The 23,471-nt window shown below is 40.5% G+C and overlaps 1 pseudogene; it reads right to left on the bottom strand.

The window, feature by feature from the left end:
• Positions 1-20,347: 20,347 nt before the first annotated feature.
• Positions 20,348-21,722, bottom strand: LOC116625399 (annotated as a pseudogene).
• Positions 21,723-23,471: the final 1,749 nt, after the last annotated feature.

Raw genomic sequence — 23,471 nt, 5'->3', positions numbered from 1 at the left:
GAGAGAACTGTTGATAGCAATCTTTTCTTTTTTCATTATTATGTTCAGTTAGCCAGCATATCAGTTTTTGATGTAGTGTTCAATGATTCATTAGTTGCTTAGAACAACACTCATCACAACACGTGCCCTCCTTAATACCCATTACCCGGTTACCCCATCCCCCCACCCCCCTCTCTTCTGTAACCTTCACCTTGTTTCCCGGAGTCCAGAGTCTCTCATGGTTTGTCTCCCTCTCTGATTTCTTGCCATTCAGTTTTCCCTCCCTTCCCCTGAGGTCCTCTGCACTATTCCTTATGTTCCACATCTGACTGAAACCATATGATAATTGTCTTTCTCTGCTGTTGATAGCAATCTTACCAACATTTCTGTAACTCTTTTTCAATTTATAGCAACAAATTCCAATCCATTTTCCATATGTGCTTCTTTCTCCAGCCATTTTCCCCTAAGATGTAGTATTCTCATGATTCTTGAATGACAGTTACTCTGTCCTAAGTAGCCATGCCAACCAGTAGGCCAGTTATCTGCCCCAAACTAGATACCCTTTAACCTTCAGGATCTTGGCTGCATTCAGTCAAAGACAGGGAGATGGCTTATATGACTCCCTAAGATCTAATCCAGTCAGAGGAGGTGCCAGGTCTGAAGGAAACATTTGTGAACATTCTGGGGGTTTAGAGTCTAATTTTGGATAGGGCTTTTCTGTAAAGACCCCTATCCTTCCCCTTTCATTCCCCATGAAGCTGAAGGTCTCCCGTTTCCATGTGTTACAAGAAAACTTGACCAAAGTACATAACAAGAGCACCATGCCTAATATGTGACAAATGAGGCCTGATACCTGTTGATAATTAGGGATTACTGTGTCAAAAATTGTGTTAAGTGGTGATAGCTTTGAGGAGACACTATATTAGTTTCTTGTGGTTTCTTGTGGTTGCTGTAACAAATTCCCACAAAACTTGTGGCTTAAAACAACAGAAATTTATTATCTCACAGGTCTGGAAGTCAAAAGTCTGAAATCAGTGTTATTTGGCTGATATTATTTGGCTGCTCTAGAGGAGAGTCCATTTCTAGTCTTTTCCAGCTTCTGGTGGCTCCTGGCATTCCATGGGTTGTAGCCACATCACTCTAATCTTCCAGGCCAGCATCTTCAATTGCCTCTCTACTCTGTCTTCACTTCACCTTTTCTTTGTATGTATAAGATCTCCTACTACTTGTGATCACATTCAGGGCCAATCTGGATAATCCCTGATAATCTCCCCATTTCAAGATCTTTAATGTAATTATATTTATAACTAAAAATTTAAATGTATTTATTTAAAATTTTAAATTTAGGGGCACCTTGGTGGCTCAGTCGGTTAGACATCTGCCTTTGGCTGAGGTCATGATCTCGGAGTCTCAGGATTGAGCTTGCATCGGGCTCCCTGCTCAACGAGGAGTCGGCTTCTCCCTCTGCCCTTCACCTCTCTTATGCGCTCCCCCCTCTCTCAAATAATAAATAAAATCTTTAAACTTTTAAAAAAAATTATTTATACATGAAGTAGTATTTTTCCATTTTATTTATTTATTTTACCATAGAAAGTAACAGTCACAGGTTCCAGGGATTAGCACGTGGATGTCTTTTGCTGAGGGGGGGGGGGTTCTTTTTCAACCTACCACAGGTACTATGGAATCCATCCTGTCACATGTTCAAGAATCCTAAAAATCCCTAGGCATGTGGTGCTGCAGGACCCCTCCAGCTGTACCAATGGGCTTGAATTAAGCAAGCACTCTCCCAGTCTAAGTCATTGCCTATGAAATCTTTAGGTTGATCAAATTTGTCTTCAAGCTACTGCTTCCCCTTGTTTGTTTCACCATCCCCCTCTTTCTAAATCCCCACCCCTGCTTTTGTACATCCCACTCATCTAAGGCCATCCTGAGACCCTAATGAGCATATATCTATATGTTGATACCCTTCAAGGCTCCGGCTCTGGTCCTATCTCTTCCTGGAGCTCAAAATCCATTTAATCAACTGTCTGCTGCACTTCATATCAACCTGTCCAAAACAAATACTTTCACCATAAATTTGACCCCCATCCTATATCTTTTGATCCTAGTAAATGGCAGCAGTATGCACATAGTCATCCAAGCTTCAATCTTTGCACTCAGACAGCTTGGGAGTGAGTTCTGGCTTATTTACCACTTACTATTTGTGAAAACTTCAGCAAGGTATTTAACTTCTTCATGCCTCATTTTCTTCATCCGAAAATGGAGGGGAGAAAAACACTTACCTCATAGAACTGTGTGGATTAAAAGAGATAAGTGTAGCGCTCTTAGAACAATGCAGGACACATTGTAAGCACTAAAAATATTAGTCTATTTGTTATTAACATTATCATTCTCTACTATTCCACCTTCTCCCTCACCTGCATGCTACCCCTCTCCATAACTAGATAATCTGTCTAGTAAATTCTATTTACTGTCTTTTTAATAAGTCTTCTCATGACATCCTCATGGCCACTGCTCTAGGTCAAACTTTGGTCCTCTCTAGATCATCTCCTAAGTGGTCTCCCTGCTTCCATCACTTATACAGCCAGTCTCATAAAATGGAACCTCATCTTGATAGAGTCATACATTCTTGGATTGTTTTCCTGAAACAGTAAGCATTAAATGGCTTTCCATGGGTTTTTACAATTTGGCTCAAAACAACCTCATGTCCAACTATTCTTTGTAACACATTGAAGTTACAGCTGGTCTCTGAATATGTCTCTTGTAAGCCTTTATGCCCTTCTCTATTATTTTAGCCTATCTAGAAAGCTTCCATTTTTTCCCTCTTTCTGGCAAAACACCATTTATCCTTTAAAATTCAGGATCTTTTGTCAAATCCAATTTTCCCAAGCAAAGTAAATCTGTCAGGCCCATCTGTGGACCCCACACTACTTTTTACATCCTTCTACCGGAGAAAGGAAAAGAAAGAAATGCTTGTTGAATGCCTACCATGCTCCAGGTCCTGTGCTAAATGCTTGACAACATTGAACTTTATCTGAGCCCTAGGGTCCAAGAATGTAGCCACAGTTGAGAAAACTCCCCCACCCTTTTGAGTTCCAAAAAAACAGCTAATTGTAAAGGACCACATTGTCCTAGCATATTCTGAGATAAGACCCTACCCACACTTTCTCATGGCTCCCATAAGACTGATGATGACTCCTTTGTTCACCTGCCTCTATAAAACTTTCCTTTCTTTTCTTTAAGCAGTCTCCCTATGGCTATAACCTGAATAAAATCATCTCCTTAATTCTGTGAAGCTAGTTTTGTTCTAATTAATTTACAGATGAGAAACCTGAAGCTCAGCTGCATGGCCTAAGATGGCACCATTAAGAAGGAGGGAATGTAATTTCCTCCCAGGTCTGTGTGGCTTCAGCCTAGGTTCTTTCCACAACTCTCAGACATAGGATGTGACTTACCTGTTTACAGGTCGGCTTCAGACCATGAAACCTTCAAAATCAGGGACATCCATTTCTCCAGCTAATCTTAATCCTTGTTTGCTAAATGAATTCCTGAATAAACCATGTCAATTCCCACTGAGGTGGTGTTGCAGTGTTTCTCATTCCTTTTTAACCTAAGCCTCTTTTTGATAAGTAGGAAAAACAAATGCGAAAGGCTTAAATTTTGAGCCAAAGGAGAATTTACATTTTAAATGTAGACGATAGTGCTTTATCTTAAGGATTGGGGCGCTCTGAGGAATTTCAGGCCTGATGAGGGGGGATGGTGGTGGAGGGGGATGGCTAATGTCCCTTTTAAAACCTCCAGGCTTCTAAAGACCTCAAGTGACAGAATTTCCTCAGAGAAGTAGATGACCCACTTGAGAATGGAAGATCTTCATTGTCCACTATGTCACAATTATTATCCTGTCCAACAATACCTCAGGGTCAGGTGTTGAGAGGTGATAACCAAATAACATCTCAGGCTAACTGCCTGCTTCTGTTGTAGGATCCTCTCTAGAATTATAATATCCTCTCAATGGATGGCACCCCAAGGGTCATCTTATCTAGTCCCCTGATAAAGTAGATGGCATCTCTGTCAAATGGGAACCTATGCCTTCTTAGGGATTTGTTTTAGACACTAACAGTGCTCACAGTAGGTCACTGTTATTTGTGTCTAGCCTCCATGGTTTGTGCTTCAGTAGCAATGTGCCTTCTTTCAGCTCTCTGCTGAAATGGCAGACAAATTTAGAGATTCAAAGTTCCCACTCAAACCCTAGTCTACCTGAAGAAGACCTCCATTTTAATTCTCAGATTATGTATTCTTTCCTAATGAAGCCAGACACTCCTCTATTAGTAGCATGGAAGGTTAGATTGGAGCAGTGCACACTGGCTAAGAGAGGGAATTATCACTTTTAGGGGTCTATCAACATTTCTTTAAGGAAGTAGCTTTCAAACATTTCTGGCTCCAGACCTATTGTAAGGAGACACATTTTACTTCATGACTCATTTCACACAAACACGTGTAATTGAAACAAAGTTTTCATGAAAGAGTATTTAACCTTACTACATGCAATTCAATTCTAGTTTATTTAGTTTCATTTTCTGAAAAATGCTGGTGATCACTGTCATGTAAGGGGTTCATGGACATATACTGCCACCACCTGAGAATCAAAACCTTCTATTCCCATACTTAGCCTGGACATTGAAAACTAAACCTACACCTTATTGTCTACACAAACATAATTTCCCTATTCTACTGTCTTCATTAACATGACTTTACTTTTCCAGGGCTCTCCTGCCCAGGCAAATGGTTTATTACAGGAACATTCTGAAAAATCCAACGAACTCTTCAATGGAAAGCATCAACAGAGAGTTTAAAATGCCCTAAGAGTCTTTTTAATCCATCACTTCAAAATCCTTGTCTTGCTGTTTCCACTAATCTTGGACGGTTGCCTTACGATCCTTACCTAATTCTAATCATGTTCCTTCATTGAAAGACCTACCTCAAACCAAACTTCCAATTCTCAAGTTTTAACTTTGCCTTCCCTCCCTTTGAGACATTTTTGCTGAAGCTTTGCATAGGTAGTGCTCTTCTTCACCCTGGTAAGCAATAAACTCAACTTGGTCTTACCAACAGTCTGTGTTGGTAATATTTGGGAAGCCAGCTTTTGATAATACCACATGATGCAGATACAACATGGGATTTATTGGGGGGAAACTTCTAAGCAGGCCAAGAAGTAGCAGAGCACACACAGCCTCTCCTGATCTCTCCTTGTTCCATGGCATATGCCAGTCAGAGATGTTCTGTATGCACTAAGGCCAAAGCCCAGCAAAGAGGGGCCTGCTTGGACAGCAAACTGGCTGTGCAAATGTGAGCACTCCAAGAGAGTACAAGCTCTGCTTCCATATTGGGAAAAGGAGCTAAGGCACACCTTGTTTCTCTAAGTAACAAGAAATGTATCAATGATCTTCCAAATAGGTACCAGTGCTAGGAAATATGCATGACAGAGGCCAAGGTGTACATACTCAGGGCACTAGGAAAAGCCTTTTTCACCAAGAATGCTGATATCAGCCAGAGGCCTTGTCTTTCCACAGGTGGCTCAGTACAGCACATTCAACTCTCAACTGAGCTACTGAAAAGGGGAAGGAAAGAGGTTCTGGGGCTATCCAGAGTTGTCTCACATATATCACCTGGAAGTGATTCCACAAATGACTATTGGGTTGCAACCTGCAGTTTAAAGAACACTGTTCTAACTTTTAGGGTAATTTTTTTAAGGTAATTAATGTGTTCATTATATTGATTGTGGCCATGATTTCATGAGTATATACATATTCCAAACTCATCAAATTTTATACTTTAAATATATGCAGTTTATTGTATGAAAATTATACCCCATTAAAGCTACGAAAAATTAATAAAGGCGGTAGATAACAGTAGAGGGTATAGAGGCAACCAGATTGGTCATATGTTGGTATTTGGTAAAGCTACTTTTGCTTTACCAGGAAATCTCCTGCATATTTTTAAAATGAATTTTACCACACAGATATGAAGACAAAACAAAACAAAACTTCAAAAAAGAAAGAACCTGTACTAAGGATCTGAACCATGGCTGCACAATTATTATAAGGAGTGTGGAGAGTGAAAGTTGCTTCAAGGACCTAGCAAACACAAATTTCTTTAGGGCCTTCTGTTACCCTGGTGAAAAAAAAAAAAATTCTAATATCCTCAGGGCATAGGAGAAATACGGAGACTAAGTGGTATTCATGTATTCAATAATTCATCAAATAAATATTAATTAAGCACCCATAAGTACCAGGCACTCTTCTAGGGGATGCAGCAGTGGACAAAATTAAGGTCCTGGCCTTCATGGAGCCTACATTCTAGTGAAGGAAAATGACAACCTACAAGAAAACAAATACTGTGTAATATAATTTCAGGTAATGATAAGAGCTATGGAAAAAAAAATAGGTACAAGGTAAGACAGTAATATGGAGTTTAGGGAAGGCCTCTAAAGGATGAGTCCAATCTAGAGTTGGGATTGAAATATCAGAGGGGCGCCTGGGTGGCACACTCAATTGAGTGTCAGGCTCTTGGTTTCAGCTCAGGTCGAGATCTCAGGATCATGGGATCAAACTCCACCTCGGGCTCCACACTCAGTGAGCAGAGTCTGCTTGAGATTCTCTCTCCCTCTGCCCCTTCCCCCACTCTTGCTCTCTCTCTCTCTAAAATAAAATAAATAAACCTCTAAAAGAACAGATATTGGAAATGGAGACAAGGGAAGGAATAAGAAAAGGTGATTAAATACTAGAAATCAAGGTTATTTACTAGATATTGGAGGAAAAGTGGGTAAGAGAGATATCACTCAAGTGAAATGTGTGTCAAAGCCCCTGTCCTTACCCCTACTAATAGAAGGGAATAAATACAGGGCACCTGGACTGGTGCTTTTAGAACAGAAACAGCACAGCTTTCTGTGTCTCATTTTTCAGTTGTCCAATGATCCAGCTGTGCTATATGTTGTTCAGCAGTTGACCTGTATATCAGGTTGGAAAGCCAGAACTTGGGGCTGGGCATCAAGGAGCTAAGAACTGTTAAATCCTGATCCTTGTTGACCAGGGTTTGGGGGATTGCTTCACTTGGGGAAGTGTGACCCCACATGCATCCTTAATACTACCGCCATGCCTACCATTACCTTACCACCTCCCAATTTTATGTTGTTTTAATTATATTCTTCCAAGCAGGTTTACGTTTACAGAATATGTAAATTGAATAAACCATGTCAATTCCAATGTTACTGACAATGTAAATTGTCATTAACTATATAAATCTAACCATATAAATATTAGCGATGTTTTGAACAGTCTTTTTTTCTGTGACTCTTTCTTCCCATTATTCCCGTAAATCATGTTGATATGCTATTATATATCTTTCCCTGCACATAACCAAATGTTCTTATGCATAGATGCATATATTGTTTGCTTTCCAAAATGGGACCATATCATAAAGACTTTTCTACATATTTCCTTCAGCAGTATCTCACTAAAACCCCTTCAAGTCATCTGATGTGGCTGAAATTATTTCTTTTGATGGTGTGTAATAATCCCCACCACAAACATACTGTATTTTTTTCAACTGTTCCCTATTGCTGGGCATTCATTTTGTTACTAACTTTTTGGCGCAAAGAATTATGATGCAATCATATTTTTGTACAGATTTGCTGGAGAGGTATTGTTGCCATATGTAACTCATGTGGTTATACTTGGTGGCCCTGCTGAGAAGGGTAAACAGGCTCTTTATTTTTTTTTAAACTCTGATTTGTACTGTTTGCCAATTTCTGTGGTTTCAATACTTTCATTATAGACAATTTCAAGCTACCAATGTGAAATCCCCTTGAACACAGAGTTGGGAAGAGATGCACACAATTGGCTCCAGCCTATAAAAACCAGCCCCAGAACAGCACCGTGAGGACTAATAGAAAATGCGGTATTCCATATATCTAAAACTAATGATGTAATGTATGGGGATTAACATAACAATAAAAAAATTTAAAAAAAAAGAAAATGCGGTATTCCATTCTTGTTGGTTGTTGTTGTTGTTGTTGTTGTTGTTATTGTTGTTAATTTCTTTTGGTGGCAAGAAGAGGAACATCACCCTTACTAGCAGGTCCACACTGCACAATTCTGCCTGGTACCATTCACATCTACATGAAGGATGGCCTCTGGAGTTATGCAAAACACAACTGTTCTTGGTGGCCCTACTTCCTAGTTCCCCTAAAATGATACCATTTGCTTCTTTGTAAGGCTTACATAAGGGTGCAGGGCAGAAGTTCTAAAGTTTAGCATGTAGCAGAATCACCCGGGATACTGGTTAAAACCAAGATAACTGGGCTTTACTCCCAGTCTCTGACTCTGCAGGTCTGGAGTGGGGCCTGATATTTTACATTGCTAAGTTCCCAGATGGTGGTGACATTGTCGATTTAGGGACCACCTTTTGAGTTCTAGTGGTATAGAATAAAGTAGGTGTTTTCTCTGTGAGCAGGAAATACGTGGCTGGACCACTCAATTAGAATGCTTGCCTTAGGGAATGAGTGCTCAGGGTAGAGTAGAGTACCAAACTCTGATGCCTATTGGGGCTTGGCAGGTAGCAGAAGTATGTGTAGTGGCTAGCTGGGGTGTAGAAAATGTTATGTTTAGGATCAATTTCTTTGTTTTGAGGTTTAGGTGCTTTAGAAAGGACAAATTGACCAAAGTCAAGGACACTTGGGGAGTAAGAGCTAGGCACTAAGCCTGGGAGATGGGGTTGAAAAGAGTCAGCAGCCAAAGAGATATCAAAAGGAGAAGGGGGAGGGTCTCTAGCCTTCTTTCTTTCTAATACTCCCTCACCTCCACACTTTAACATCTGCTTCAGGATCCTCAAATTTCAGTGTATTAAGATAGCTTGCTGGGTAAGAATTAAACGTACAGAGGTGTGAGAAGGTGTATGGTCTTCCACTCAGCACTAATGTAAAAAGGGCCTGCTTGGCCTGCAAGTCTGATTCCAGAGAATGTAGTGACCTGAGCTCTGCACTAGGTGGCAGGATACCCTAGTGTTCCTGTTTCTCTTCCCCCAGACAGTGAGCTAAATGCTTCTTTGGACTTCATTCTGTCTTATCTGTAAAATGAGAACTTTGGGGTAGATTATATTGATGAGAGATAGAAGTAGAAAAATGTTCATCTTTAGCCCAGAAGGCTGACCTATATCCTGCACAGTTTCAATAGGGATCAAATATGTGCTGGTTGCTATATTCTTAAAGGGTCTCATATGACTGCTGTAAATCTCACCAATAGTTAATATCAAACTGAATGACAAGCACCAGAGAAATCTTGCAAAAGTAGCTTTATGAGCAGAACTTTAAAGAGAACTCTTATCATCTAATATTCCCTGCATGTCCCCTCCCTCTTGAGCACTAAGTATATAACCACCAGCTTCATACAGCAAAAGTGCAGCTCTTTCTGCCCACAGGGGCTGTCCCCATGCAACTTAAATAAACTTACTAATTTTATATGCAACTGATGAATCACTGAACTCTACCTCTGAAACTAATAATACACTATATGTTAATTGAATTCAAATAAAATTAAAATTAAAAATAAATAAACTTACTAAGTTGCATTGTAAAGTATCTCAAGAATTTCTTCTTGACCATTGCTCTCAAGGATCCCACAACAACAATGGGCCACCTCTATGAGCTCTACAGTGTAAGATGTGGCTCCTCTTGGGTGCTGGTTTTGAAATCAAGGACTGGAGACATTTTTGTGGATGTCAAGAGACTGGAGGAATGGGCTTGCTGCCTCGCCATAACTGTCTACTATCTTGGCTGGGATGGACTTCCCACTCTTCCCTCTCCACTGATATCCTAGTCCCAGCTGTCACTTACCTCTAAGCCTCTCAGGGGCCCCAGCTAACTACCAAACTCTCATTGCCATCATACCCTGTGCCCTGTGTGTGTGCGTGTGCATGTGCATGTGCGTGTGCATGTGCGTGTGCGTGTGTGAGGGGAGTGGGGTTGGCCACAGGGTACAATGCTAAAACGGATTAAGAAGCACTGAACCTGAGTTTTGAAGACTTATCTCCCCATGTTTAACATGGGCTGTATCTTATTATGCCAGGGCTGTAATAAACCCAAATAAGGTGACAAACAAAACATTTCTCAGAAACATTGCAATATTGTAAGAAAAGAACTGGATCCAGAGTCAACCAGTCTGGGCTTGAATTCTATCTGGACCACTTCAGCTCTTTGACCTTGAGCTATTTATCTCATTCAGCCTCCCCAGAGTTTTCATTTGTAGCATCAATTGAGCTAATAATATCCACTAGACCAGGATTTCTCAACCTCAGCACTATTGACATTTTGAACTAAATAATTCCTTGTTGGGAGTTGTCTTGTGCATTGAGGGATGTTTAACAGCGTCCCTGACTCTTATCCACTAGATGTCAGTAGCACTCTCCTCCCCCCATGTTGTAACAATAAAAAATGCCTCCATTCATTTCCAAATGTCCCCTGCGGGTAAAATTACCTTGGTTGAGAAGCACTGTCCTAGAACACAGAATTACTGGGAAGAATGGAAAGTAGAAGCACATTGCAATTTGTTGAATTTATGTAATTTTATAAATCTTTAGGATTTTGATTAGAGAAATACAGAAATAGACAAATTTATGAGTCAAACAAATGATGAGGTGAGGGTTAGATTATGTTTTCATTTGGAGAGTTGAGAAGAGATGATTGAAAATAGGATGACCAAACATCCCAGTCTGCCAGAACTCAGGGAGTTTCCTGCAATGTGAGATTTTCAGTGCCAAAATCAGGAAAGTCCTGGGCAAAGGGTGATGTCACTCTAGTCAAAAAAAGTCACCACTGGTATGTACTACATGCCAGACATTGTGCTGGGCACTTTACATACATTGTTCAGTCCTGGCAATAAGCCTGTTACAAACATCATATTTCTATTTGCTTGCATAAGCAACTGAGACTCCGTGCAACAGAATGGTCTAGCCACAGGCATTTAGGCAAGTCTACTCAAAGGTGATGGGATGGTTTCAGTCCTTCCAAAAAACCCCTGTGCTCTACTCTGGGATCTTCTTCTCCCCATTCCTTGGTCCAGGACACAGAGGAGGCCTACCAGAACACAGCCTGTGACTTGCTGGGGACAGTATAGATGCACAGTTCTGAGCATATCATGCCCAAAATATTCAGCATAAAGTGGGCTTGAGTGGGCCTCCTTGGAGTATACTCTACATCAGCAAAATTATCTCCAAGGGTAAGGAGATAGTCATGAGGAAAGGGGGATGCCCAGAAAAATCCATCTGCAAGATTGTCTTGGCTCCTTTTTGGGGCATTACCCTTGAATTGGAGGAGGTGGGATGGGAGAGGTGAGTGGGATGACAAGGCAGAAGAGACAACAAATACTCTGTGCCATTCTGGAGCCCACATTTCCTCAGTGTGCCATCATTTCCTAGGAATTCTCAACATTCCACTTCAACCCCAACCAAAATAAAATAAAAATTAAAAAAAGAATTTGATCCTGGAAGTCTGTGCCCACTGGTGATGCTGGTATCACAAACCCTTGCCAGGCCTTTTGAAAAAAGCTGTCATTCCAAGGATGAACAATTTTCTTTAGGGCATTCTGGAGCTTTTTCTGCTAATTGCTAGAAAATAATGTCTGTTTCTTCTGCTCTTCTTCCTGCCTGCATTTTGATGTCCTAAATTGCTATCCTCACTCTAACCTTAGAAAGTTAAACTTGCATTTGCTTCTAGTACCACAGTAGAATCTGTGAATTGCTCATTTCTTTTCCATGAGTATCTCTTGATCAAAGGCCAGGATTTGTTAGTGCTGCTGTTTGCTTAACAGGAACTACCCACTCTCATCACAGATTTGCCTGTTCCTCTCTGAAGTCCAAGGCTGCCAGAGAATACTGTTCTTTGCTGTATACCTCCTGGTCTCCAGTCAGTCAGAGAGATCTCACAACAGGGGTGAGGAAGCATGCTCACACAGATCCACTCCTACACTTAAGACTTCTGAGGCAAATTCTCCCAGAAACATGGACTGTTGAAACTGGAAGGACCTTCAGAAGGTCAGCCAGTTTAGCTCCCTAAGGAAGCTTAGAGAAGTGGAGGCAGTGATGACCAGAAAGGTCAACAGCCTAGCCCGGGATCACTCAATCACTTGGGGGCTGAACCTGGAATTAGAATCCACAGTTGCTGGAATCTAAATTACCATTCAGAATACTTCTTACTTTATTTTTTGGGGGGAGGTGACTATATTCTTTCTTCTTTTTTTAATTTTATTATGTTATGTTAGTCATCATACAATACATCATTAGTTTTTGATGTGGTGATCCACGATCCATTGTTTTCGTATAACAACCAGTGCTCCATGTAGTACGTGCCCTCCTTAATACCCATCACCGGGCTATCCCATCCCCCCTCCCCCCTCCCCTCTAAAACCCTGTTTGTTTCTCAGAGTCCATAGTCTCTCATGGTTCATCTCTCCCTCCAATTCCGCCCCCCTCATTTTTCCCTTCCTTCTCCTAGTGTCCTCCATGCTATTCCTTATGTTCCACAAATAAGAAACCATATGATAATTGACTTTCTCTGCTTGACTTATTTCACTTAGCAAAATCTCCTCCAGTCCCATCCATGTTGATGTAAAAGTTGGGTATTCATCCTTTCTGATGGCTGAGTAATATTCCATTGTATATATGGACCACATCTTCTTGATCCATTCATCTGTTGAAGGGCATCTCGGCTCTTTCCACAGTTAGGTTATTGAGGACATTGCTGCTATGAACATTGGGGTACATATGGCCCTTCTTTTCACTACATCTGTGTCTTTGGGGTCAATACCCAGGAGTGCAATTGCTGGGTCATAGGGTAGCTCTATTTTTAAATTTTTGAGGAACCTCCACACTGTTCTCCAAAGTGGCTGTACCAACTTGCATTCCCACCAACAGTGTAAGAGGGTTCCCCTTTCTCCACAACCTCTCCAACATTTGTTGTTTCTTGCCCTGTCCATTTTGGCCATTCTAACTGGTGTGAGGTGGTATCTCAATGTGGTTTTGATTTGAATTTCCCTGATGGCTAATGACGATGAACATTTTTTCATGTGTCTGTTAGCCATTTGTATGTCTTCTTCAGAGAAGTGTCTTTTCATTATCTTCTGCCCACTTTTTGACTTGATTATTTGTTTTTTGGGTGTTGAATTTGAGAAGTTCTTTATAGATCTTGGATACCAGCCCTTTATCTGTAGTGTCATTTGCAAAAATATTCTCCCATTCTGTGGGTGGCCTCTTTGTTTTGTTGACTGTTTCCTTTGCTGTGCAAAAGCTTTTTATCTTGATGAAGTCCCAAAAGTTCATTTTTGCTTTTGTTTCACTAGCTTTTGGAGATGTATCTTGAAAGAAGTTGCTGTGGGCGATGTCAAAGAGGTTACTGCCTATGTTCTCCTCTAGGATTTTGATGGATTCCTGTCTTGTATTGAGGTCTTTCATCCACTTTGAGTTTATCTTTGTGAATGGTGTTAGAGAATGGTCAAGTTTCATTCTTCTGCAGGTGGTTGTCCAATTTTCCCAGCACCATTTATTGAAGAGACTGTCTTTTTTCCATTGCATGTTTTTTCCTGCTTTGTCAAAGATTATTTGACCATAGAGTTGAGGGTCCATATCTGGGTTCTCTATTCTCTTCCATTGGTCTATATGTCTGTTTTTGTGCCAGTACCATGCTGTCTTGGTGATCACAGCTTTGTAATATAGCTTGAAATCGGGCAACGTGATGCCCCCAGCTTTGTTTTTCTTCTTCAACATTTCCTTGGCGATTCAGGGTCTTTTCTGATTCCATACAAATTTTAGGATTGTTTGTTCCAGCACTTTGAAAATGTCATTGGAATTTTGATTGGGATGGCATTGAAGGTATAGATTTCTCTGGGTAGCATAGACATTTTAACAATGTTTATTCTTCTGATCCATGAGCATGGAATATTTTTCCATCTTTTCTGTCTTCTTCAATTTCTTTCATGAGTTTTCTGTAGTTCCTAGAGTATAGATCATCTACCTCTTTGGTTAGGTTTATTCTGAGGTATCTTATGGTTTTTGGTGCTATTATAAATGGAATCGTTTCTCTAATTTCTCTTTCTACAGTTGCATTGTTAGTGTATAAGAAAACAACTGATTTCTGTGCATTGATTTTGTATCCTGCCACATTACTGAATTGCTGTATGAGTTCTAGTAACTTGGGGATGGAGTCTTTTGGGTTCTCCACATAAAGTATCATGTCGTCTGTGAAAAGATAGAGTTTGACGTCTTGTTTGCCAATTTGAATACCTTTTATTTCTTTTTGTTGTCTGATTGCTGTGGCTAGGACTTCTAGTACTATGTTGAACAATAGTGGCGAGAGTGGGCATCCTTGACATGTTCCTGATCTTAAGGGAAAGGCTCTCAGGTTTTTCCCATTGAGGATGATATTCCCTGTGGGTTTTTCATAGATGGATTTTATGAACTTGAGGAATGTTCCCTGTATCCCTATACTCTGAAGAGTTTTCATCAGGAAAGGATGTTGTATTTTGTCAAATGCTTTTTCTGCATCAATTGTGAGGACCATATGGTTCTTCTCCCTCTTCTTATTAATGTGTTCTATCACATTGATTGATTTGCAAATGTTGAACCACCCTTGCATCCCAGGGATAAGTCCCACTTGGTCGTGGCGGATGATCCTTTTAATGTATTGTTGGATCCTATTAGCTAGGATTTTGTTGAGGATTTTGGAATCCATATTCATCAGGGACATTGGTCTGAAATTCTCCTTTTTGATGGAGTGTGACTGGTTTGGGGATTAAGGTAATGCTGGCCTCATAGAATGAGTTTGGAAGTTTTCCTTCTGTTTCTATTTTTTGAAACAGCTTCAGGAGAATAGGTATTATTTCTTCTTTGAATGTTTGGTAGAATTCCCCAGGGAATGCGTCAGGCCCTGGACTCTTGTTTTTTCGGAGGTTTTTGATCACTGCTTCAATCTCGTTACTGGTTATTGGCCTATTCAGGTTGTCAATTTCTTCCTGTTTCAGTCTTGGCAGCTTATAGGTTTGCAGGAAGACCTCCATTTCATCCAGATTGCTCAGTTTATTGGCATAGAGTTGTTGATAATAATTTCTAAGAATTGTTTCTATTTCCTTGGTGTCAGTCGTGATCTCTCCCCTCTCATTCATAATTTTAATAATTTGGGTCCTTTCTCTTTTCTTTTGGATAAGTCTGGCCAGTGGTTTATCGATCTTATTAATTCTTTCAAAGAACCAACTTCTAGTTTCGGTAATCTGATCTTCTGTGTTTCTGGTTTCTAATTCATTGATCTCTGCTCTAATTTTAATTATTTCTCTTCTAATGCGTGGCTTAGGCATCGTTTGTTGCTTTTTCTCTAGTTCTTCAAGGTGTAGAGTTAGTTGGTGAATTTGGGATTTTTCTATTTTTTTGAGTGAGGCGTGAATGGCTATGTATTTCCCCCTCAGGACCGCCTTTGCAGTATCCCATAGGTTTTGGACCAATGTGTTTTCGTTCTCATTGATTTCCATGAATTGTTTAAGTTCTTCTTTGATTTCCTGGTGGACCCAAACATTCTTGAGCAGAGTGGTCTTTAGCTTCCAAGTGTTTGAATTTCTGCCAATTTTTTTCTTGTGATTGAGTTGCAGTTTTAAAGCATTGTGTTCTGAGAATGCAGGGAATAATCTCAATCTTTTGGTATCAATTGAGACCTGATTTGTGACCCAGTATGTGGTCTATTCTGGAGAAAGTTCCATGTGCGCTCGAGAAGAATGAGTATTCTGTTGTTTTAGGGTGGAATGTTCTGTAAATATCTATGAGGTCCATCTGGTCCAGTGTGTCATTCAAAGCTCTTGTTTCCTTGTTGATTTTCTGCTTAGATGATCTGTCCATTGCTGAGAGTGAAGTATTGAGGTCTCCTACAATTAACGTATTGTTATCAATATGACTCTTTGTTTTGGTTAATCGTTGGTTTATGTAGATGGCTGCTCGCTCGTTGGGGGCATAGATATTTACAATTGTTAGATCTTCTTGTTGGATAGACCCTTTAAAAATGATATAGTGTCCTTCTGTGTCTCTAATTACAGACTTTAGTTTAAAATCTAATTTGTCTGATATAAGAATTGCTACCCCAGCTTTCTTTTGAGGTCCACTGGCATGGAAGATGGATCTCCATCCCTTCACTTTCAGTCTGGATGTATCTTTAGGTTCAAAATGAGTCTCTTGTAGGCAGCATATGGATGGTCCTGTCTTTTTACCCAATCTGCAACCCTGTGCCGTTTTTTTATGGGAGCATTTAGGCCGTTCACGTTGAGAGTGATTATTGAAAGATATGAATTATCATGTTGCCTGTAAAGACGTTGTTTTTATAGACTGTCCCTGTAAATTTCTGTTGTAGATCACTCTTGGGGTCTTTCTCCTTTTATAGAACCCCCCTTAATATTTCTTGCAGGGCCGGCTTAGTGGTCACATATTCTTTCAGTTTCTGCTGGTCTTGGAAGCTCTGCATCTCTCCATCCATTCTGAATGACAGCCTTGCTGGATAAAGTATTCTTGGCTGCATGTTCTTCTCATTTACTACCCTGAATATGTCTTGCCAGGTCTTTCTGGCTTGCCAGGTCTCTGTGGATAGGTCTGACGTTATTCTGATGTTCCTCCCTCTGTACGTAAGGAATCTCTTCCCCCTAACTGCCCTTAAGATGGTTTCCTTTGTTCTAAGATTTGCAAGTTTTACTATTACATGCCGGGATGTTGGCCTGTTTTCCTTGATCTTGGGAGGGGTCCTCTCTGCCTCTCTGACGCGAATGTTTGTTTCATTCCCCAGATTAGGGAAGTTCTCAGCTGCGATTTGCTCAAACACATCTTCTGGTCCTCTCTCTCTCTCTACTCCCTCTGGGATTCCAATTATCCTGACACTGAAATGCTTCATGGTGTCACTTATTTCTCTGATTCTATTTTCATGGATTCTGAGTTGTTTTTCCCTGGCCTCCCCTTTTCCCTTTTTATCTATTATATTGTCTTCCAGGTCACTTATTCGTTCTTCTGCTTCACTTACCCTAGCTGTTAGATTATCTAGTTTGGATTGGATCTCATTGATAGCATTTTTAAGTTCTGCCAATTCAGCTTTCATTTCTGCCCTTAGAGACTCTATGTTGCCATGAATTGATTTCTCCATTCTAGCCATTGTCTTCACAATTGCTAGCCTGAATTCCATCTCCGACATCTTGTTTATAACTGCATCCATTTGTAAATCTGCAGCATAAGTCATAATCTCTGAGTCTTTTCTATTTTGGGGGCTCCTCCTCCTAGTCATTCTGTTGATGGGTGTTTGAAGGAATGTATAGAGTCCAAATTATTGACCAGAACCCAGGCAAGATGCACCTGTTTTCTTGGGATCTTAGGGTTGCTGGCCTCTTGTTTTCCCAGCCTGTCTTCTGGGAGAGGGGCCTGCTGAGCTGTTACTCAGGCAACCCTGTGTGTGCAGAGTTGCCCTGCCCCCCTGTGGCAGGGGATGGGCTCAGCGGCAATCAGTTTTGGGGGCTTTTGTTCTCTGGCAGCTTTCCCTGGCGGCTTTCTGCATCTCTTCCACAAGTCAGAGCAGAAGAGACTGTTTCCAACTGTCTGCCTCAGAGCAGAGAGACCACAATCTGTTCTTCAGTGAGCTCTCCAGGCCACACTATCTCCCTTTCTGTCTGTGCTGCTATAACCTGCAGCGTCCTGGGTTGTGCGCCCCTCCACAGCGCTCCCAGTCCTGCCTCCAAGTCGGGGCACATCTCTGCCCTTTGTGTTTCTAAAACCGCCAGCCGCTCCCAGTTTGCACACGGGACCCCACCGCTCTGGGGCTGCCCTACAGTCTTTTCCCCCGCCACTACTGGTCTGTGAGTCTGTGCCCTGTCCCCAGTGCGCGAGGCTGTCGCTCACCGGCGGTGTAGGATCCCCATGGCCAGGCTCCCTCCCACTGCTGTTTATCCTCCGATATCTGCCCACAGAATCCCGGGTCCCTGCTTCGTACCTCAAAACCAACCGCCTGCAATATTCTGTTTGTAGAGATCCAGATCTTCTTACATCTCAGGCTGATTTCATGGGTGCTCAGAATGGTCTGGTAGATATCCAGCTCAATTCCGGGGACCAGTTGGAATAGGGTCCCCTACTCCTCCACCATCTTTTTCCTGCCTCATCTTTCTTTAACCCAAAGGGAAGTTCGGGACCAGAAAAATTTTAATTCAACTAATATGTATTAAACACATAGTATGTTTTTAGCCCCCTATTGTGTCCCAATAACACGTACATGCAGAATACTGGCACATTTTGAATGTCTGCTGCATTGTTTATTTTTTTTTTACAATATCCATTCAATTTTAATTATGTTACCTTTTATTATTTTGCAATATATTTAAAAAATGCTGTTACAGTTGCCTTAACTGCTCTACAAGACCTGGACTAAAAGAACACTTAGAATTAGAACACACAGACTTCAAGCTGTAATACCTACTTGTACTAACCATTAGTACCAAAGAGATGTAGTTTTTTAAATAGGCAGATGAGTGGCAATGTTAAATAAAATATAAACTTGTTAAAACAAACAGTAAACTTTGTTTTAATAGCTATAGAAAGGAGGTGGTTTTGTTTTCGTTTTTCAACACATCTGGTTCTGGCAGCAAGTTGTATTATGCATTTAAAGCAATACATGCCCTGGAAGCTTCTATTTCGAGTTGTGTGCGTCATCTGTATTAGAGCCCAGACACATGAAAAATATCATTCCTAATCCTCTCACTACTCCTCCCTCTAGAAGGTCATGAACTCAAGATTCTTGTTGGTGAAGTATTTTATAATATTTTTTTCCAGTGACACTGAATGCTTTTAATTTTCTCTAAAAGAGAAGTGATGAAAATATAAGGAACCCTCCAGTGTCCAGTTTTCACCTCACATTCTCCACGAGCAGTAAAATAGCAGCTCTACATGTTGATGAAAAAGAATTTCAATTTCCCCATATTAGTTTCTTAATCATATTAGCACTAAAATTGATCTGGATTTAGCTGGATTTCCAAAAGGAAAATTTTAGTTGCCAAATATTTCAGAAATTTAATCAAGCATTACATATACGTAATTAGCTCTTATCTACCAAAAAATATATATACATATATATATATCTTACCTTCACTGAATTTCTTTTTTTCTGCTAGACATGAGAACAAGATTAAGTGGACCAATGTTGGCTTTATTACTTTATAAGCAATAATATGAGTCTTTTTTTCATTCAGTACAATTGCATGTTCATAATAAATTCACAAATGGTAATACAAAGAAATACTTACTGAATAGGCCTCTGCCAAGCAATTCATGTTTTAAGGTTAGACTCTACCAAGTGGCACTATGGCATTATAGGCTTTCAATTTTTGTTTTCTTTTTTCAAGTTTGTCAGTTCTTTACTATTTTTTTTCCTAGCAAGGGATGGTATATGATCACAAAGTAAGGCCTAGAGACCATTTATAGTTGCTTCCAGTATTGGACAGACCACTTAAGAGCTGATATAAGCCAAACTGAACAATAGTCAAATGGAACCACATCTGACTACATTCAAATAGTCTCCAATAGTACTTTGCTAATATACATGTTTCCTTCTTCTCGGCTGATTTTCTGTTGATCTTATTAAAATTACAACAAATAAGATTGCAAAGTTTTTGTAGACTTGTAGTTTTAGGGGACTGCTATGTTCATATGCACATATTTTAATTCACAAAATGTCTCTATAGTAATGTTCTTTCTATAAACATGGTTGGCAAAATAAAAAAGGCACAAAAGGGGGATAATGAGAAATGTTTTCAACTTTAAGTGAAGAATACCAAATCAAGTATCTTTCATGAAGAAAAGCAGAGAAAAATGATCAGTAATTCATGCACAACATGAGCTAAAGAACCCCCCCCCCAAAAAAAAACCAAAACCAACCAAACAAAAAAACCCTTCTCTTCAGATATGTCCTTAGGCTTGAGGAGAAAATTAGTTTTCCTAATCACGTGCTTCATGTAAAATAAAATGTAAAGCTGCACATATATATGTCTGGTTTAACAGTGGGCCCATGTTTTTTTTTAAAGTGAGGCAATTAAAGGAAAACAAAACCAAAATACCTTCATAAACAAAGAACTCCACCTGTAACCTCTGTCCTTTCTACCGAGTGGGGCAAAATGTCCAATAAAATGTAAAATGCAGCATACGCAATCATGTAATCTAAAAACTTTTCATGATAACTTACTGCAAATTGCACTTGACGGTTCACCACAACAATGGAAAACTGGCCCCTTGTTGGTTCACACAGTCCTTGAGACCCAAAGTGAAGTCACCAGTAAAACGATCTGGATAAAAAGTTTGCAGCTGTGTTCAGCCAGCTAGCTCCAACCTCTGGGTGTGAGCCGTCCCGGGACACTGCTTTGTCTCTCACTTGTGGAACTCTCATCCTCAGGCAGGTTATCAGGCAGTTCTGTGTTCTGTTCTACTTCCACAGGCGTATCTTGTAATGGGACCAGCATCTCTTCTCCACTTTCACTTTTCACAACTAGCTGAGCCTTCATAACCTTGGTTGATGCCAAAATCTCTGCTTTCAAATCTGAATGGATCTGCACCACACATCTTTGAACAGCCATTTGAAAAGTAAAGCTAATAACACCTTTAGCTTTTTTCTTTTCTCTAGCTTTATTGTAAGAATACAGTATATAATGAATATAATATACAAGGTATGTGGTAATCGACTGTTAATGTTACCAGTAAAGCTTCCCATCAGCAGTCAGCTATTAGTAAAGTTTTGGGGAGTTGGAAGTTACACGTGGATTTTCTACTGTGGGAGGAAGAGGGGGTTCCCCTAACCTCCATGTCGTTCAAGGGTCAACTGTAAATGTGAAAACCATTTTTGCAGTTTATTAAGAGTTAGGCATGAGAAGGCTCTGCAGCCTTAATTTTCTTAGTTGTTATGTTGTTAATAGAGTGCAAGTTTAACAGGATTTTTTTAAAAGATGATTTAACCTAGATTTTAATCTTATAATGAATACTAAGCTGCAAAGAGATGTTTAGTCATGTATTAAATTTCTGGAGCTTTATGGCTATGGACAGCAATACAGATAGGATTTCTAGGGGCACAGAAGATGTGAATCTTAAATCTAAATAGGAGTTAAATAGAGACAGCAAAGTGGGCTGTCTCTATTTAATAAGACCTTTAATTTTTAAAAAAGCTTCTTCTCAGAGATTTCTCTGAGCTGTATCATCAAGACCATCTATGTGCAAAACCACTGTTTTGACACGTTTGTTTGTAGTTCCCAGAAAAAACTGAGCTTTCCTTCTACATGAATTCATTTCATTGAAACTATCACCATCTGCCATATTGGAAGACTGAAGAAAGTCATAAATTTCAAAGCCAGCAGTTTTGTTTCTCCTGGAGTTGTAGTCTTCTGTATAACATTTTGCAAACTTAACACCATCCCCAGTTCTCCTTTCATCTTTTCTCTGTTTGCGTGGCGTTCTGCCAAGTACCAAAGAGCAAGCAAAGCTGAGTGGACAACAGGGGGGTTGGGATGGTCCATAAACAAAATAAGGCCAGGCAGACATCCCTGATCCTGGAAAATGGCTCTTCTATTTAATGGATCTGCTGTTAGATCCTATAGCTTGTTAACTACCGAGAGAGTATCAGGTTCTTCATTCATGGTGGAGGAGGAAGAATTCATCTTCTATGCCATACACATGAACAAAATCTTCTTAAATTCACACCAGAGCTTTAGGGGTCCAGAGCCTGCTGCACCATCAGGGCCACATCAACGAATGAGGTGGAGGGACCCAGGAGCCTCACAGTGGGTCCCTCTGTTTGCAGCTGCAGCCTCAGCGGTGGCAAAGGACAAGGTTAACTCTAGAAGCCAAAGAGCAAGCTGCAGCACTGTTTAAATTAAATATATATAAATAATTTTTGAAGCTAGGTGATGGGTTCACAGTGTTCATTTTACTATTCTCACTACTTTTGTATACTTTTGGAAATTTCCATATAAAAAAGTTTTTAAAAAGAACAAAAAAGAGCAGGAAGCAGGAAACAAGGATGTCACACAATGAACCTAGGAGTACTTACAAAGCAATATTTAGCCCTAATACCTGCAAACCAATATGCTGGGTATGTGTGAAGCTAGTATTGGGATGTATGTAGGTAGCACAGAAGGTAGGAACATGTGTGAATGAATATGGTTGTGTGCCTTTGTGTCTGTATATCATCTTGTATGTAGAGTGATATGGTTGTGTGTGCACACAAAAGAGTCCATGTGTGCAAAGGAGTATAAGAATGTGACAAATTGTAGACATTTTTATGCTTAAGGGGGGGTGAATGTAAACATTGTTAGTGCATAGACAGGTTTAATTGAATATATACATATGTAGTTGTAGGAGAGTTTGTACGATCAGGGGTGTGTAATTGTGGATAATTTGTGATTTGTGTTTGTATACACATATTATTCACATACACATGTCTGGGGTATGTGTGTGTAATCAAGGAACAGGTTGGATTGAGTATTTAATGGTGTGAATATTCAATAGTAAATTTGGATGACTCAATATGTGTGCATTCCAAGAGAGTGGTGACTCACTCAGGGCTGTGAGTCTAAGGGTACTATGTTCTGTTCCTCTGGACTAGTGAGAAGAGGTTGAGTGCTATGGAAATGGGTTAGCATGGCTGTGCTGGGGCTGAGGCACACAAAGCTAATGGACATATAACACTTATCTCCCTCAGGAGTGAGACTGTGTCTGTGTAAGAGCCAAACTGGCAGCTGGTTTGGCGGACAAGAGGGACATTACCTTCCTCCAGAATCAGGTTTGCTGCAGCCTCATTCCTTTGCTCTTCTACCTCATGAACAAGCAAATGAGGTAATGAAGGTGAGCTCATAGTCCTCCCCTATGCTCCCCTCTCTATGCCCCCTTCTCCTCCTAGCAACACCCTTAGAGTTTATTTTTTTTAAGATTTTATTTATTTATTTGAGAGAGTGAGAGCGCACACCAATGAGTGGGGGGAGAGGAGCAGAGGGAGAAGGAGAAGGAGAAGCAGACTCCCCGCTAAGCAGGGAGTCTGGAGGAGGGACTCAATCCCAGGACCCTGGGATCATGACCTGAGCTGAAGACAGGCACTTAACTGACTGAGCCCCCCACGTACCCCAGCACCCCTTAGTGCTTATTAACAGCAAGTTCCAAGTTGGCCTCTAGAGTCAATGGATGGCTGTGGTGTTCCCTGTGGTGGCTGGAGGTGATGTGTTTCTCCAAGCAGGGAAGGCTGGTGGAAGGTGGGGAGGAGGCCTGGGAAGATCCCACCCCTCCTTCTGAGGCTCAGCCTGCTAGATAAATTCCTCAGTGAAAAACTGTCATCTGAAACCTACCTAACTGCCTCATCACTCCTCTCCTCTAGTACCCAAAGTCCTTCTGCCCTATCCTATCCATTTTCCCCC

Source organism: Phoca vitulina, unplaced genomic scaffold (genome assembly GCF_004348235.1).
Source record: "Phoca vitulina isolate PV1807 unplaced genomic scaffold, GSC_HSeal_1.0 scaffold77, whole genome shotgun sequence".
NCBI classification, from domain to species: Eukaryota; Metazoa; Chordata; class Mammalia; order Carnivora; family Phocidae; genus Phoca; species Phoca vitulina.
The sequence above is the reverse complement of the archived record's forward strand: the minus strand, read 5'-3'. Positions and strand labels throughout refer to the sequence as shown.